Below are 18,769 nucleotides of genomic sequence, written 5' to 3' on the forward strand. Positions count from 1 at the left end.
TTGTTTCCAACACTCTAAATAGTTCAGGGAGTGTGTGATCTGGGATTGGTGCTGTCTTTTCAAGTTCTTGGTCACTGGTCAAAAGATCCTCCACAGACAGTCAGATTCAGGGCCACCAGGATATTTGGAGGGCCCCAGTTAATCTGCTCATTATGGTTAAGACAGTGGGAGTGGAGGCAGACAGACCTGCGTTTGAATTCTAATGATGTCATTTACTAGTTGTTTATAATTGGGTAATAATTAATACTTCTGTACTTATGAAATGGATTAATAATTGTACCTATTTCATAAAATTTTATGAAGATGGAATGAGACAAAACTTTGAAATAACAGACATTCCAACAATAATATTAGTGATTGTTAGAATAAACATTTGTTCTTATTATCATTATATGCTCATCTGGCCACTTGCCTGAGTTCTAATATAAGATTTTAAATTCAGACATATTTTTTCATCATTATTAATTTTCCCTTTTGAATGTGTTGATATAATAAATGTCAGTGACATCTGTGGGCCAAAAAATATATCTTATCTCCCTTGAGTCAACATAGAAGCTTCTGGCTAGTGTACCTCATCTGGAGCACACTAGCCATCTGAGTAGCACACTCAAGGATTTAGGATATGCAAGAGAAAAAGTTAGTCTTCTAGAAAACCACTCTTTTAATAGCCATGTAATTTATATCTGGCCCAAGTTCTGAAAGAAATTAGTTCACAGGAAATTAAGCAGAGCAAGTATTATTTAGATTTAGAATAACAGAATCATCCAACATTATGGTGGGAAGAAATCTTAGAGGCCATCTCCACCATTATGGTGTGTACATAAATTCTCTTTACAGTATCTTTGAAAAGTAATCATTCAGTTGAATCAACTGTAGGCAACTTGACATTCCTTCCATATTTTGAGCTAAAAATATTCTTTACTATGATGACATCAGAGTGCCTTTAACATCCCTATATCCCTAAAGGTGAGTCAAATCTCTGCCACAGGACAGATCATTCTTATTGAAAATATCTATCTGGTTTCTCCTACATCCTTGATACCTTTCTTCAGATCTTCATTTTTTTTTTTAATAAATATCCACCACTCTTTCATTAAAATGAAAAAACAAACAAACATTACCTCACACTTAAAGTAATCACTGTGAGAACCATGGTAAGTAGAGAAAGGGTTATTTAAAATCTTATTACACACACACACATACAGAGTTTAACTCCACCCCAGCCACAATTTTGTAGCCAGTCGCCTATAATGATTTCCCCCATATTCCTTTTGCTTTTTTACCCAGAAAGACTGAGAGATAACTCAGATATTTGGGGCCAAAAAATATAAGAGAATGCACTGAATATTGCAATTCTATGGGTAACTTCATATTGTTTCATATAGAATAGTAGTTTGCTTGGGAATACCCATATTTCCCAGAATCAGTGCAAGTCACCAAACCATTTTCAAAGAGTCCCCATTCCAACCTTCTCTCTCTCAACCCTATTTGAAGAATATAACCACATAGGTGATTTAGGAGACCATTATGGTTTTCTGAAATTAACAGAGACTTCCTTAACTTGACAAATGTTTCTGGTTGTAGAGGAACTTATTCCATGGAAAGAATTAACTGAGCCTGACCAGGTAGTGGCATAGTGGATAGAGCATCAGTCTGGAATGCACAGAACCCAGGTCAAAACCTCAAGGTCGCAGGCTTGAGCACAGGCTCACTAGCTTGAGCATGGGGTTGCTGGCTTGAGCATGGAATCATAGACATGACCCCATGGTTGCTGGCTTGAGCCCAAAGGCCACTGACTTGAAGTTCAAGGTTGCGGCTTGAATCCAAAGTCACTGGCTTGAGCAAGGGGTCACTCGCTCTGCTGTAGCCTGCCAGGTCAAGGCATATATGAGAAAGCAATCAATGAAAACTAAGGAGACACAACCAAGTATTGATGCTTCTCATCACTCTCCCTTCCTGCTTGTCTGCTGTCTCTCTTTCTCTCTCTCTCTCTCTCTCTCTCTCTGTCTCTATTACACACACACACAAAAAAATTTACTGACTTGTCTATTTTAAATATCAGTACACTCCTTCCTAGCCATCGAAGAGCATATTTGTGTTTATTGGCAAAGCTGTCACCATTTAATTGGTACCAGATTCTGACTTGCACAAGTAACATTCTCCTGAAGAAAAAAATAATAATAAATAAATAAATATTAGTACACTAATAAGCATATTTAAGAAACAATTAAAAGTGAAGTGAATATTACTATAACCATTGTGGACATTGGCAGTAGGACATGAAGAATCACCACAGAGTAAAGTATTTCCAAGTAGTGGGATGAGTTTCCTTATCTAGTACTCAACTTAAAATATTTTTGAAGAACAGAAAAATAATCAGGAAGACTTACATGGCTTGTATAGTTACTATCCCAATGTCCTGAATGGGCAGAGCATGTAACTCATACCCTCTGGGATGGTGCCCAGGAGCAGAGCTGATTCATTTTGGATATGTCTCTGCTTAAAGATAAACTGGTGTATTTTTTCCCAAAATGTTGCGTTATGTAGAATATCTTCTTAAAGGTCAAGGCTATTTTTATTTCAGTATTTATGAGAGGTGACAATTCGGACACTTGACTTTTTCATAGCAACCAGTATTTTAGAATTCTCACAGGATTGCTTGATCTAAGAAAATTCTAACTAAATTACCCCAAGGTAATTTTTAAAAAAATGTAAATTCAAAGATGTAACTTTATTCCTTATATAGAATTATAGGATCTTAAGGGAAATTTTCAGCTAGACATTGACTAGGGATTCTTCTCATACTACTACTTTTATAAATAAGCAATCTTTTAGATAACAAATAAAGTTCTAAGTCTTCAATGCTGAAAAGGTAAAACTTGATAAAATACAGCTGTGGCTTCTTTTACAACCCATGCTATTTTTCTGCTTAAAAATATTGTGAACCCTTAGAATTCCTTAAAATTACTCCATTTAAAAAAATTATACAGAGAAGACAAGATGGTAATGGAGTAGGCGGATGTACCAATTCCCACCTCCCAGAACTAAAGTGGATTATAAAATAATTTTAAGAACTATCATCTGGAAAAACCAACTTTGGACTAAACTAAGAGGACTCTTCAACCAAAGAACACTGAGAAAGCCACACTGAGACTGGTAGGAAAAGCGGAAACACACAGAGGGCTGCCCAGCTCCCTGGAGCGAACGGCAGCTGGGAGAGACGCGCGTGGCGGGAAGTGAGTTTAGCAGAGAGAGGAGACTACTGAGTCCCAGGAACAAAGCCCCAGCCTGCAGCCCCAGAACCTAGAAGAGGCATAAGGACAGTATTTAGCTGGAAACAAGTCAAGATACTGTTTGTGAGAAAGAGACTGATTTCTCAGACCCAGGATTCTTCTTAAAGGGACCACACAGAAAACCTCTCTCACAACCACTCACCCAGGACTTCAGGAGATGGGGAGAGAGGAAAGAACTGGAGTAGCAGGAAGAGAGTGTAATCTAGGAGGCATAGGGAGAAACATTTTGGGAGATAGCCACCCTAACCCCTGGGACAAGTCACTCCCCAAATCTGAAGTGAATATTTCCCCTGGAAACAGCAATACCAGCAAAGGGAAACAGGACACCAGCCAAACAAGCTCTCCAATGGCACTCAGAGCAGAGTCGCTTAGAAGGAGGGAGCTTTTGGGGCTACAGTAGTAAGTCTTAGGGTCTGAGCTGCAGCGCCCCCACCCACATGGCTGAGTGCTCGCCAGAGGGCGGGCGGCAGTGAGACACGGAAGTGCGGTTCTGCGGCAAGGGCGGAAGCTGGGTGGCCACCACTGGGCCCAGGTGTGAGCTCAGTCTTGCCCGGCTGGGGAGGAGGGGACCAGTGAAAGTGGTCAAGCCCAACTGTGGGCCGCCTGTAATCCAGCCTGCGGGGGGAAGGGCAGGAACCCCAAAAGGGGCAGAGATCGGCCCTTGAGCAAGGGCGCAGGAGCTCAGCCTTGCCCCGCCCTTGAACCGAGGCTTGTGGCCTGACTTGGGAGCCAGCTCCTCCTGCGGGGGTGGAGCCAAAAGCCCAGAACAGGCGGAGACTCACTACTGAGCGTGGGCACGGTGTCCTGCCTGGCCTGTGGAGCCAAGGCTTGCAGCTGTCCCATGAGTGGGCTCCTCCTGCAAGGGCAAGGCGGAAATCCAGAAACAGGTGGAAACCCGCAACTGAGTTAAGGTGCTCACCAGTGCCCTCAGGACCGAGCATAATGCCACCCACAGGGGCGTGGTGAAGGCCAAGGCTACCAAGGCTTGTACTCCCTAGCACATGATCAAAGCCACCCTGTGAAGAAAAGACAGAAACCACAGCAACAGCCCCAGTGGGCAGGCACCGGCAACAGCCATACCCAAACGCCCTATGCAGCAACAGCAGAGGGGGTGGCGGGCCTGCAGACAGACCATACCTAGGGAACAGAGGCCACACCCAGTGAACTCCAGTGGCCAAGACCTTATTTTACACAGAGAAGATGAGAAGGCAGAGAAATGCAACACAAATGAGTCAAGAGAAATGACCAGAAATGACCTGCATGAAACACATATAACCAAATTACCAGATGCAGAGTTTAAAATAATGATTATTAGGATGCTCAAAGATATTAGAACAACAAATAGATGGTCATTATGGACACCTAAATAAAGAGATAGCAGATATAAAAATGAACATTGAAATAATAAAAAAGAATCAGTCAGAAATGACAAATACAATATCAGAAATGAAGAACACAATAGAAAAATTTAAAGCAAGATGGATGAAGATGAGAATCAAAACAGCGAGTCAGAGGACATGATAAATAAAGGCACAGAAGCAGAGCAGAAAAAAGAAAAGAGACTCAAAAAGTCAAAGGAAACTCTAAGAGAGCTCTGTGACAACATGAAGAGACATAACATCCGCATCATAGGGGTTCCTGAAGAAGAAGAGAAAAAACAAGGAATAGAGACTTTGTTCTAGCATATCATAGCTGAAAACTTCCCTCAATTAAGGCAGGAAAACATCTCACATGTTCAGGAAGCACAGAGAACTCCCTTAAGGAGAAACCCAAAGAAATCAACACCAAGATATCATAATTAAAATACTGAAGCTAGGTGATAAAGAGAAAATATTAAAAGCTGGTAGAGAAAAAAAGACTATCACCTACAAAGGAGCCCCCATTAGAATGACTTCTGACTTCTCAACAGAAACACTTGAGGCCAGAAGGGAATGGCAAGAAATATTCAAAGTAATGCAGAACAAGAGCCTACAACCAAGACTACTTTATTCAGCAAGGCTATTGTTTAAAATTGAAGAAAAAATAAAAAGTTTTACAGACAAAAAAAACCTCAAGAAATTCACTACAACCAAACCAAGGCTGCAAGAAATGCTAAGGGGCCTGTTGTAAACAGATCAAAGGAGAAAAAGAATATAGCAAAAGAAAAATACAGTTTTAAAGAATAAAATGACAATAAACAATTACATATCAATAATAACCTTAAATGTAAATAAATTAAATGATCCAATCAAAAGACATAGGGTAGCTGCATGGATAAGAAAACAGGACCCATACATATGCTGTCTACAAGAGACACACTTTAAAACAAAAGATGCACATAGACTGAAGATAAATGGATGAAAAAAATATTTCACACAAATGGAAATGAAAAAAAAGCTGGGGTAACAATACTTATATCAGACAAAGTGGACTTTAAAACAAAGACTATAGTTAGAGATAAAGAAGGTCACTATATAATGATAAAGGGAGCAATCCAACAGGAAGATATAACCGTTATAAATACCTATGCACCTAATATAGGAACACCTAAATATATAAAGCAGACTTTGATGGATTTAAAGGGCAAGATCAACAGCAATGCTATAATAGTAGGGGATTTCAATACCCCACTAATATCACTAGATAGATCCTCAAGAAAGAAAATTAAAAAAAAAACAAAAAAAAAAAAACGGCAGACGTAAAGGACATACTAGATCAACACAATTTAATAGATATCTTCAGAACCTTTCACCCTAAAGCAGCAGAATATACATTCTTTTCAAGTGCTCATGGTACATTCTCTAGAATAGACCACATGTTAGGGCACAAAAGCGGTCTCAACAAATTTAAGAAGATTGAAATCATATTGAGCACTTTCTCTGATCACAATGGCATAAAACTAGACATCAACCAAAACAGAAAAACTGAAAAACACTCAAACATTTGGAAATTAAATAGCACGTTATTAAATAATGAATGGGTAAACAATGAGATCAAAGAAGAAATTTAAAAATTCCCAGAAACGAATGATAATGAGCATACATCAACTCAAAATTTATGGAACACTACAAAAGCAGTCTTGAGAGGGAAGTTCATAGCATTACAGGGCATACCTCAAGAAGCTAGAAAGAGCTCAAATAAACAACTTGACCCTACATCAAAAAGAACAAGAAAAAGAACAGCAAGTAAAAAGCCCAGAGCTAATAGAAGGAAGGAAATAATAAAGATCAGAGCAGAAATAAATGACATAGAGACTAAAGAAACAATACAGAGGATCAATGTAACCAGGAGCTGGTTCTTTGAAAAGGTAAACAAGATCGATGAACCTTTAACCAGACTCACCAAGAAAAAAAGAGAGAGGACTCAAATAAATAAAACTAGAAATGAGAGTGGAGAAATAACAACTGACACAACAGAAATACAAAATATAAGAAAATACTATCAAGAACTGTATGCCAAAAAACTAAACAACCTAGATAAAATGGACAAATTCCTTGAAACATATAATCTTCCAAAAATTAATCTGGAAGAATTAGAAAACCTAAAGAGACCAATTACAGCAAATGAGATTGAAACAGTTATCAAAAACCTCCCAAATAAGAAAAGTCCTTGGCCTGATGGCTTCACAAGTGAATTCTACCAAATATTCAAAGAAGAAGTAACTCCTATCCTTCTCAAGCTATTTCAAAAAATTCAAGAGGAAGGCAGACTTCCAAGCTCCTTTTATGAGGCGAGCATAATTCTGATTCAAAAACCAGGCAAACACAACATAAAGAAAGAAATATATAGGCCAATATCCCTGATAAATATAGATGCTAAAATCCTCAACAAAATATTAGCAAACCACATCCAGCAATATATGAAAAAAATCATACACCACGATCAAGTGGGATTTATTCTTGGGAGGCAAGGCTGGTACAATATTCACAAATCAATCAATCTGATTCATCACATAAACTAAAGGAAGGAGAAAAACCACATGATAATTTCAATAGATGCAGAAAAAGCATTTGATGAAATCCAGCACCCATTTATGATCAAAACTCTCAGCAAAGTGGGAATACAGGGAACATACCTCAACATGATAAAAGCCATCTATGACAAACCCACAGCCAACATCATACTCAGTGGGCAAAAATTAAAAGCAATCTCCTTAAGATCAGGAACAATGCAGGAGTGCCCTGTTTCACCACTCTTATTCAACATAGTTCTGGAAGTCCTAGCCATAGCAATCAGACAAGAAAAAGAAATAAAAGGCATCCAAATTGGAAAAGAAGAAGTAAAACTATCATTATTTGCAAATGATATGGTATTGTATATAGAAAACCCTAAAGTCGCAGTCAAAAAACTACTAGACCTGATAAATAAATTCAGCAAGGTGGTGGGATATAAAATCAATACTCAGAAATCAGAGGCATTTTTATACACTAACAATGAACTGTCAGAAAGAGAAATTAAGGAATCAATCCCCTTTACCATTGCAACCAAAAATATAAAGTACCTAGGAATAAATTTAAAGCAGGGAGATTAAAGACTTGTACTTGGAAAATTATAAAACATTGATAAAAGAAATCAGGAAAGATACAAACAAGTGGAACATAGACCGTGCTCATGATTAGGAAGAATAAACATCATTAAAATGACTTATTACCCAAAGCAATTTATAAATTCAATGCAATACCGATTAAAATACCAAGGACTTACTTCAAAGATATAGAAGACATATTCCAAAAATTTATTTGGAACCAAAAGAGAACACGAATAGCCTCAGCAATCCTGAAAAGGAAGAATAAAGTGGGAGGTATCACACTTCCGGATATCAAATTATATTATAAGGCCATTGTACTCAAAGCAGCCTGGAACTGGCATAAGAACAGGCATATAGATCAATGAAACAGAACTGAGAACCCAGAAAAAAAACCACACCTTTAGGGACAACTCATATTTGACAAAGGAGGTAAGAGCATACATTGGAGTAAAGACAGCCTCTTCAACAAATGGTGTGGGAAAATTGGACAGCTACCTGCAAAAAGATGAAACTAGACCACCAACTTACACCATTCACAAAAATCAACTCAAAATGGATAAAAGACTTAAATCTAAGCCATGAAACCATAAGCATCTTAGAAGAAAACATAGGCAGTAAGCTCTCTGACATCTCTCGCAGAAATATATTTGCCGATTTGTCTCCACAGGCAAGTGAAATAAAAGACAGGATAAACAAATGGGACTTTATCAAACTAAAAAACTTCTGCACAGCTAAAGACAATAAGAACAGAATAAAAAGACAAACTACACAATGGGAGAATATATTTGACAATGCGTCTGATAAGGGGTTAATAACCAAAATATATAAAGAACTTGTAAAACTTAATACCAGGAAGACAAACAATCCAATCCAAAAATGGGCAAATTGAATAGACACTTCTCCAAAGAGGACATACAAATGGCCAATAGGCATATGAAAATATGCTCAACATCACTAATCATTAGAGAAATGCAAATTAAAACGTCAATGAGATATCACCTCACACCAGTCAGAATGGCGCTCATCAACAAAACAACACAGAATAAGTGCTGGCGAGGATGTGGAGAAAAGGGAACCCTCCTGCACTGCTGGTGGGAATGCAGACTGGTGCAGCCACTGTGGAAAACAGTATGGAGATTCCTCAAGAAATTAAAAATTGAACTGCCTTTTGACCCAGCTATCCCACTGTTAGGAATATACCCCAAGAACACCATAGCACTGTATGAAAAGAAGAAATGCACCCTCATATTTATGGCAGCATTATTCACAATAGAGAAGATCTGAAAACAGCCCAAGTGTCTGTCAGAGGTCGAGTGGATTAATAAACTTTGGTACATATATACTATGGAATACTACTCAGCCATAAGAAATGATGACATCGGATCATTTACAACAACATGGATGAATCTTGATAACATTATGCTGAGCAAAATAAGTAAATCAGAAAAAACTAAGAACTATATGATTGCATACATAGGTGGGACATAAAAATGAGACTCAGAGACATGGAAAAGAGTGTGGGGGTTATGGGGTGGAGGGGAGGAGAGGGAGGGAAATGGGGAAGGGGAGAAGCACAAAGAAAACCAGTTTGAAGGTGAGGAAAGACAATTGGACTTGGGGTGATGGGAATGCAGCATAAGCAAATGGCAAAATAACCTAGAGCTGTTTTCTCTGAGCATATGTACCCTGATTTATCAATGTCACCCAATTAAAATTAATAAAAAAATAATAATTTGTCTCAGGGCTAATTCAGGCAGTTAGAAGAATAGTATAAGGATGCTAATTCTGCTTCTCAGGCCACATCCTGCTAAAGGGGCCCCAAGAAAATTGGTGATTTGGCTCCTCTGATTTGTTAATTGGATTTTTTAAAAAAAATAGTTCAGGAACGCCCTGAAATGGAACTACCAATACATGAGCATAAATTTAAAGGACTTTTAGATACTGGAGCTGGTGTATCTGTTATTGCTAAGCTACACTGGCCTCCTTCCTGGCCCACTCATGCAGCAGCCACAGAATTACAAGGTATAGGGCAGAGTAAATCCCCTCAACAAAGTTCTAGTTTTCTACATTGGGAAGATTAAGAAGGTCATTCTGGATTTTTTAAGCCTTATGCACTCCCTGGATGGCCAGTTAATTTGTGGGGTAGAGATGTTTTGAAAAACACGGGAGCGTTGCTTGTCAGTCCTAATGGTTTAGTCCATACTCAGATGCTTGATCGGGGATTTTTGCCCACTAAGCGACTAGGGAAAGAACAGCGAGGAATTCTCACCCCCAAAGAAGTGGCAACCAATACCAATCCACACCAGATTGTTTGGATTAGGAAATCAAAATTTAGCATAGGGGCCTTGGTAGCTCCTGCTACCCCAATAATGCATTGTGCAAACCCAATTACTTGGAAATCAGATAATCCTGTATGGGTAGATGACTAGCCTCTTTCTCAGGAGAAACTTAGGGCAGCTGCTTGACTGGTACAAGAGCAGCTACAGCTTGGGCACATTGAACTCTCTAACAGCCCATGAAATACACTTCCATATTTTGATCTGGTCACCTCCTTGATTATCAAGGGGCATAGGCGACCCTTACAGCTTATAGATTTTGAGCCTCAAAATTATTGTTGTTCCTTTTTTCAAAGGATCAACAACAATGGCTCTGGGAAACTTCCACTGAATGGCAAATCACTTTTGCAAATCAATGGACAACATTATACTAAAACTGTCAACTTAAAATCAGCTCAAAGACTAGAATTATATGCCATTATCATCGCTTTTCAGCATTTGCCATATTCCTCCTTTAATCTGTATAAAAACAGCAAATATTTACTTATGGTTGTTTCCACGATAAAGACTGCTGTCTTAGGGACAACTGCAGATGAACTATTTCAACAGTTCCTCCTTCTTCGAAGACTTGTATGTCAACATAGAGCTCCATGTTTTATAGGACATACTTGAGCTCACTCCATGCTCCCTAAAGCTTTAGCACGAGGGAATGCCCTTGTTGATCAAGCTACCCAAATTATTTGGAGCAACCATGACAGATTGAGCAATTCAGTCTCATACTATTTCATCACCAGAACGCTGCGGCCCTGTGTAAACAGTTTCAACTTTCTTGGGAAGCAGCATCGCAGATTCATAAATCCTGTCCAAGGGGTCCTATACTACAATCTTTCCCTTCATTTGGAGTTAACCCTCAAGGACTCCTACCAGGACAACTTTGGCAAATGGATGTTACTCATATACCTTCATTTGGCAAACAGTCCTATGTCTACGTTACAGTGTATACCTATTCTGGATTATAGTAACCTCTGTCAGAACAGGAGAGGCTGCTAAGCATGTTATAGGTCATTGTCTGTATGCATTTTTCTATGATTGGATTTCCTAAACTGGTTAAACTGACAATGCTCCTGCATATGGAGCAAAAGCATTTACTGTATTTTGTCAAACCTTTCGAATTATGTGTATTTCTTACAATCTTTAAAGTCAAGGTATTATTAAAGTGTACCCAGCAAATATTTTAAGGTCAATTTTAAAAAAAATTTAAAAGGGGGAATCATATCCTGGAACTCCTATGGGTCTACCATATCATGCTTTTTACTTAAAAAGTTTTAAATTTCTTTTGAATGCTGATGAACAGGAGATGCCAAATCTTCTCCTGCAAACTTCTACCTTCTTTTATTTGATCCAACTAATAACACTGTTTTGTCTTTTTCCAAATAACTCCAGATATATGGAAAAGGATTATATAGGCGGATGGGGATCCTCAACCCCTTCAGCGAGATCTTCTGAGCATGGCCTTTAAGGTACCAAGAGGCAGAAAAAGCCCAATAGAGATCAGGTGAACTACCAGCTTTTAGGATATGCTCTTAAAGGCTCCAACACCCCAAAGATGTCTCATAGGAATCCATCTGGGTCCTGCTTCAATAGTGAAAAGGAAGGTCATTGAGCTAAAGCCTGCCAGGCTTACATGCCTTTGCTGTGAGGAAAAAGGGACACTGGAAGGTAGGCTTCCCCCTCGCTCCTCTAAGGGAGGGTTCAGTCTCTTCCAGCCCTGCTCCAGCCATCTATGACCTAACCTTGCCCAGAATGCTGGGGTTTGCCACTGAAGGCTGAAGGTGCCCAGGGCCATCGGCTCCATCTACGACACTGTGGACGAGCCTAGGGTATTTTTTCCAAGAAGCAGGTAAACTGATCTCATTTGCACAAGGGCCACTTCACTATGTCTTGCCTTAATAGTCAGGTTTTTTATTCTTCCCTCGAAGATCTCTGTTGTGCGTGTTGATAGTCCTATTTTCTGCTGCTTTGTTCAACATATAGTGTTTCCTTTATTCCTCCTACCTCAATGCCCCACTCATATTTCAGGCTGGGACCTACTCCTAATTTAGAGCTCTTTATCCCCTTTTTGCCAACTTTACCTTTGCCACCCAGCTGAGTGTATCCCAAGGTTCTCTTTACCACACCACAGTCGCAGAGCTCCAGGGAAAAGCACCCTGATCTCACCTCTCCAGGCAGAGGAGAACAGAGGCTCCATCTCCACAAATGCTGCAGATGGCTTTTCCAGTCTATCTGAATCATTACCAGCTAGAAGCAGCGGTCATTGGGACTTGAACGTGAGCTGCAAAGTATAGAATTGTGACAACAATTCCAGTGCCATGCGGACTTTTCCTGGATGTGGACTTTTTCTGGTCTCCTGCTCCTTGTGACAGCTCCTAACAGACTGAACTGGGGTTGGGTTGCATTCGCAGGGATCTGGAATGGTGTTGGTGCCATCTTGGACTTGGTGAACATGTTAAGGACACTACTCTTTTATGGATTCTTGCTGTATTGGCCAAGAGTTTGCTTAAAGGCTTTAATCACAGTAAAAAAAGAAAATATATATATATGACCGGATAAAGAAGATGTGGCACATATACACTATGGTACACTACTCAGCCATAAGAAATGATGACATCGGATCATCTACAACAAAATGGTGGGATCTTGATAACATTATACGAAGTGAAATAAGTAAATCAGAAAAAAAAAAAACAAGAACTGCATGATTTCATACATTGGTGGGACATAAAAGCAAGACTAAGAGACATGCACAAGAGTGTGGTGGTTATGGGGGGGAGGGAAGGAAGGAGAAGGGGGGAGGGGGAGGGGCACAAAGAAAACTAGATAGAAGGTGATGGAGGACAATCTGACTTTGGGTGATGGGTATGCAACGTAATTGAATGACAAGATAACCTGGACATGTTTTCTTTGAATATATGTACCCTGATTTATTGATGTCACCCCATTAAAATTAATAAAACTTATGTATTAAAAAATGATAATTACACATAGTTGTGAGTGAGGCACTTTTATATGATTAATTTCATTATCTAGATATTGAGATGCTTGAAGTCATTTTATTCACTCTATTCTTGGCATAACATAATTGAAAAGAAAAATAAAATCTCAGTAAAATTACTTTGAGAATGTTATTTTATCAATCTCATACAGCAGTTCCCTCTCCCTTATCCATGAGAAATATATTCAAAGACCCCAGAGGATGCCTGAAATTGTGGACGGTACCAAATCCTATATGGTGGTACCATGAGATACGAATTTAATTCATTCTGTAACCAAGCTCATAAGTCAGTCAACTCATATATCAAACTGCCCATACTGGACCCATGCACCAATGAGCCAACTAGCGGCAGCTTTCCAAATAACGACTTGTATCTTGAATTTTTGCTCAGATCTCAAACAAAAATACGAACCAAGTCACAGCTCATATCTTAAAAAAAATTCGTATGTTGGACTGTTTGTATCTCAAGGTACCACTGTAGTATATACGATACAGATATGTATATTTAATATAAAGTTTAATTGATAAATTAGGCAATTTCACAGTGTTGGTCAAATAAGTTTTTAAATATGACATATATGTTTGCTCGCTTATAGTTGCATTGTGTGTTGGGGGACAGGCTGTAAGCAGGCAGGATTCTTATAGCCTAAGGCTTGGTTTTAGGACTAAGCCTTTCCCACCCTTTTTGATGTAGGGTGGTGCACTCTCATGAGGAATCCCATTATGCCTCAGATAAGTGACTTTGTATCAGAGACTTCCTTGTTTGTATATTGGATTAAAGGTTTTGATTTCTACACTATAAAATGAGGGCAGACCTGGAGCTTGCTCTCTCAGTTCCTGAGATTAGCATTAGAGAAGAGAGCAGAAAAAGGCCACGTGGAGGAAGCCAGGAGAAGCAGCCAACATGGCAGAGTGCTGAAGGAAAAGTCAGTTTGTGCAGAGTTTGTGCAGGGAAAAGAAAGGAGTTGGGGAACAGAGGTAAATAAGGCTGGTGAGCTAGAAACCTTTGATTCTAGGACAGCGGTTCTCAACCTGTGGGTCGCGACCCCGGCAGGGGTCGAATGACCAAAACACAGGGGTCGCCTAAAGCCATTAAAAATGTATTGTATAATAAATATGTATTTTCCGCTGGGGTCACGACCCACAGGTTGAGAATCGCTGTTCTAGGAAAACTCAGATAAGTCAGTAGCTTTGTGAGCACTGAATGAGTGGGTTTTGGAGCCCAATGTGTATTTACTTGCCTGCTGGGTGCAAGCTAGGATTAAAGCTAATGGCCCACCAGTTTTTGGCTCCATTGTTTTATTACCATCTGTCCAAATCCAATGTGAACCTGCATGGGCCAGTCAGCTGTGATGGTGGCCGAGGATACTGGCTTCACAAAGACATAGCGCCCTTTTTGTATGGAACAAGCTTTTAGCCATTGTGGCAAATTCATTGTAAAATTTAGCCATTGATCAATGTATGGAAACTGATCTAGGTGGCCAGGATCCTCAGTTATAATGTTCCAAACTGCCCTTACTAGCCGGAGATTAAAAGTCCTGGCCGATGGCCATCCAACCCCGAAGGTATGCCATTCTGATTTACAGAGAGTGTGAAGCCTTCTCTTGGATCATTTAATTCCATACCCACAGTTGTCTCCATAAACTTCTTGAAAGTACTTTAGGAGAAAACCTAAAAGGGTCTTTTGTGTACTAGGCCCTCCTCCCATATTTAATAGCTAGGTCCACCAATTTACAAAATTGAAACTGTTCAGGAGAATGTAGGAATTTGCACACCAATAAAAGCAAGGGAGATAAAACAGATAATAACTAGCACCCAGAATAAAGGATGTTTGACTATAGAGATATTATTACACAAGACAAGGGGAAGGAGCCAACAGAAGAGGATAATTTCTTCAGGGGAGAAGTCTGACAGAGTGCCCTGAAGCCAGAGGTGCATGTAAAAACTTAATTCAGTCCTTAAAAACAGACACATTTAGGGCCCTGGCCGGTTGGCTCAGTGGTAGAGTGTCGGCCTGGCTTGCGGAAGTCCCGGGTTCGATTCCCGGCCAAGGAACACAGGAGAAGCGCCCATCTACTTCACCACCCCTCCCCCTCTCCTTCCTCTCTGCCTCTCTCTTCCCCTCCCACAGCCAAGGCTTCATTGGAGCAAAGATGGCCCGAGAGCTGGGGATGGCTCCATGGCCTTTGCCTCAGGTGCTAGAATGGCTCTGGTCGCTACAGAACAATGCCCCGGATGGGCAGAGCATCGCCCCCTGGTGGGCATGCCAGGTGGATCCCGATCAGGCGCATGCGGGAGTCTGTCTGACTGCCTCCCCATTTCCAACTTCAGAAAAATACAAAATAAACAAATAAATAACCAGACACATTTAAACATTAAACAAAGACGTCACATACACATATTATAAATCAAGAAATTTAAATGAGCGTGCTTTACTTATTCCAATTAAAATTATATTTTCCTGAAAAATAAAGAGACAAAACAGATTACTTCACCCAGCTCAATAGACAAAGGAACGAGTTTGTTGGTCAAATAAGTTTATAAGCCTGACCAGGTGGTGGCACAGTGGATAGAGTGTCAAACTGGGATGTGGAAGTTTATAAATATCATGTATATGTTTGCTCGCTTATAGTTTGCATTGGGTGTGGGGGACAGGCTGTAAGCAGGCAGGATCATTATAGCCTAAGGCTTAGTTTTAAAACTAAGCTTTTCCTCACACCCTTGACTGATTGCATGATGTGGGGTGGTGCACTCTTATGAGGAATCCCATTTATGCCTCAGATAAGTGACTTTGTGTCAGAGACTTCCTTGTTTGTATATTGGATTAAAGGTTTTGATTTCTACACTTTAAAATGGGGACAGACCAGGAGCTCTCTCTCTCGGTTGCTGCTATCACCATTGCAGGACCTCCCTGATCCCTTTATGGGAAAAGCAGGTTTTCTGCTTTTTCCTTGTCTTCTCTTGTGGCTTGCCTGTCTTGGTGAGACACCAATAAACAGAATGGCTCACCATCCTCTGACTCCACCTTTCTTTACCATCTGCCCAAATCCAATGGGAACCTGCATGTGAATGGCCACAGTGGCAGCTCCTGGCCATACAGAGTTTTAGACAGAAACATTAAAAGCAAAGAATGAGATCTGACAAACACAAAGATGTCTATGGAAGTCGAAGGTGAGAGCAATCAATCCTGGTTAACTTAGTCACCACCAATGCAGTGCTATGCAAGACCGATTAATCCTGGCTGATTTAGTTCCCCCTATGCCTTCCTAGAGCACGAACAAATGTCCCCACTAATGTCTTCCTCTGAGGGCACTACTAGATGTCTCTGGAAGTTCTAAGCAGAATGAAGTCCCCACTAATTATCTCCCTAGAGAAACAGATGTCTCTGGAGGTCCAAGGTAGAACTGACTAAGCCGGTTAGCTCAATTCCCACTAACGCCTGCCTAGAGTATGAGCAGATATCCCTGGGAGTTCAAGGCAGTACCTAATCCCCACTAATCATCATTCCAGAGTACAAACCAGACATCCACCAGAGGAGCCCAAGGCAGGACCAAAGACCTCCCCACTGATGTCTCAGTCTTGAAGAGCCTACTGCATGAGTATGATTGCGTCCAATCCTCATATGGTAGTTTAAATTGACTATTCCCAAACAACAGAAAAGCAAAAATTCAGAGGAAAGCTAGAATTCAGTAAAGCAAAAGAGTTGCTTTACCTACCTCCTTGATTTCTCTTCTGAATTGTCCAAATCATCAAATCTGGGAACCGAGAGGCATCTGCCGAAGAGCTGTCTGGACCCACAGGAAAACAGGGAGCCCTGAAAACATCTCAAGTGGTGTCTCTCCTCGAGATTCCAGTGGGGTCAGGCAGCCCCCCAGAGAGACCAGCCGAGTCGAGGTGTCTTTACCTGCTGACACGGAACACCGGATCCCGGACGAGCCCCCAAATGTTGTAAAGTACCGTACCTCACTTCCACAGGTTTACGTAGAGACACCAAGTCCAGATGAATTTTGAAGGAGTTTTATTAAAGGAGGAGGTTTATTAAATATGCCGGCCGCATATGACTAACACAGGGCATTGCAGACCCAAATCGTGTAGCCCCAAATATGATATATCTCAGAGGCTGGTTATATATACCCTTTGACCACACACAGGTTCGGGGGAGCATGACAGCATACACAATCATTAACAAGATTATAACATTTGTCTAGGAGATTTCAAAAACGTTAAAACTTTCAAGGTAACACAATGGTAATGTCATTTTACATATCAAAATACATTCATAAACCTTTCAGTGTCTAGCTCTCCTCCTTTGCTTAGAGGTACATATTAATCTCAGGATTCTAGAAAGGGAGGGAGAGCTAAAATCAGTGTTGGGTGGTATGTAAATTTTGCCTCTTATTTAAAGGGAAAGGAAGTTCTTTGGATAACCTTAATCCTTTCAGAGAATTATAGTTAAACTAAATGACCCAGTTGTCCTTGTAAGTCAGGAGACTTTCATATCCTTCTCCCTCCATTTTCCAAAGAAAGGACAGGACAGAAATCCTGACTTTTCCTCTTTAAAATGGTGTTGCCAATACTAAGTTTTACAGTTCTCTGGCACCTTACCACAACTTAAACATAAGCATTGTAATACTGGGACAGTTAATCTGATAACCAAGACAACTACTAAGTGACTGATGGTCAAGGAGTGTCTACTGTGTGAATATACTGGACAAAAGGATGATCTACATTCAGTGGGAGTGGGGTTGAATGGGGAAGAAGCAGGATTTTATTACGCTACTCAGAATGGCTTGCATTTAAAACTTATTAATTATTTATTTCTAAATTTTTTCATTTAATATTTTTAGTCCTTGGTTGACTATGGGTAACTGAAATCAGGGAAAACAAATAAGGAGAGACTACATATATAATATGATATTTTTTTAAAGATGCTTAGTAGAGTTTATAGTGAATCTGTCCTAAACACAATATGGTGCATATTTTCAAATAATAAAATACCTGCAGAAACCATATAATGGCTTATTTTGTCTGTGGCTATGAAGCCTCTTAGTTATTCATAGGCTTTTGCCAGGAATTTTAGTCTTCCTAATATCTACAAGGTGTGACGAGTTGTCACATTCATCACATATTTTCTTAAAGCCAAGGAAAATTCTTAGGAATGAATGTCAGTAAACCCTATCTACAGAACCCCACTGGAGTCAAAATACAGCCAATGTTCTGTTCAATTGAGGAAAACAGGGAGCCAAATTGGATAATTCTCTAACCTATTTCAAACTTATTTTACTGAAAGGGTCACATTTTGGTCTTCATTCTACTTGATGCTGAAAAGAGGCACCTTAAGACTTTTTATTTTATTTTAATTTTTTTTAATAAATAAATCTTTATTAATTTTAATGGGGTGACATCAATAAATCAGGGTACATATATTCAAAGAAAACATGTCCAGGTTATCTTGTCATTCAATTATGTTGTATACCCATCGCCAAAAGTCAGATTGTCCTCCTTCACCTTCTATCTAGTTTTCTTTGTGCCCCTCCCCCTCCCCCTCTCCCTCTCCCTCTCCCTCCTTTCCTCTCCCTGCCCCCATAATCACCACACTCTTGTCCATGTCTCTTAGTCTCGTTTTTTTTTTGTTTGTTTG

At 39.9% G+C, this 18,769-nt stretch overlaps 1 non-coding gene across 1 annotated transcript; it reads left to right on the forward strand.

The window, feature by feature from the left end:
- The first annotated feature begins 2,044 nt into the window (after positions 1-2,044).
- On the forward strand, positions 2,045-2,160 carry LOC136407367 (small nucleolar RNA SNORA24). Its single transcript, XR_010751910.1, has one exon. It is a non-coding gene; the product is annotated as a small nucleolar RNA SNORA24 (small nucleolar RNA).
- Positions 2,161-18,769: the final 16,609 nt, after the last annotated feature.

The sequence above is a fragment of the Saccopteryx leptura genome, chromosome 5 (assembly GCF_036850995.1).
Source record: "Saccopteryx leptura isolate mSacLep1 chromosome 5, mSacLep1_pri_phased_curated, whole genome shotgun sequence".
Lineage (NCBI taxonomy): Eukaryota > Metazoa > Chordata > Mammalia > Chiroptera > Emballonuridae > Saccopteryx > Saccopteryx leptura.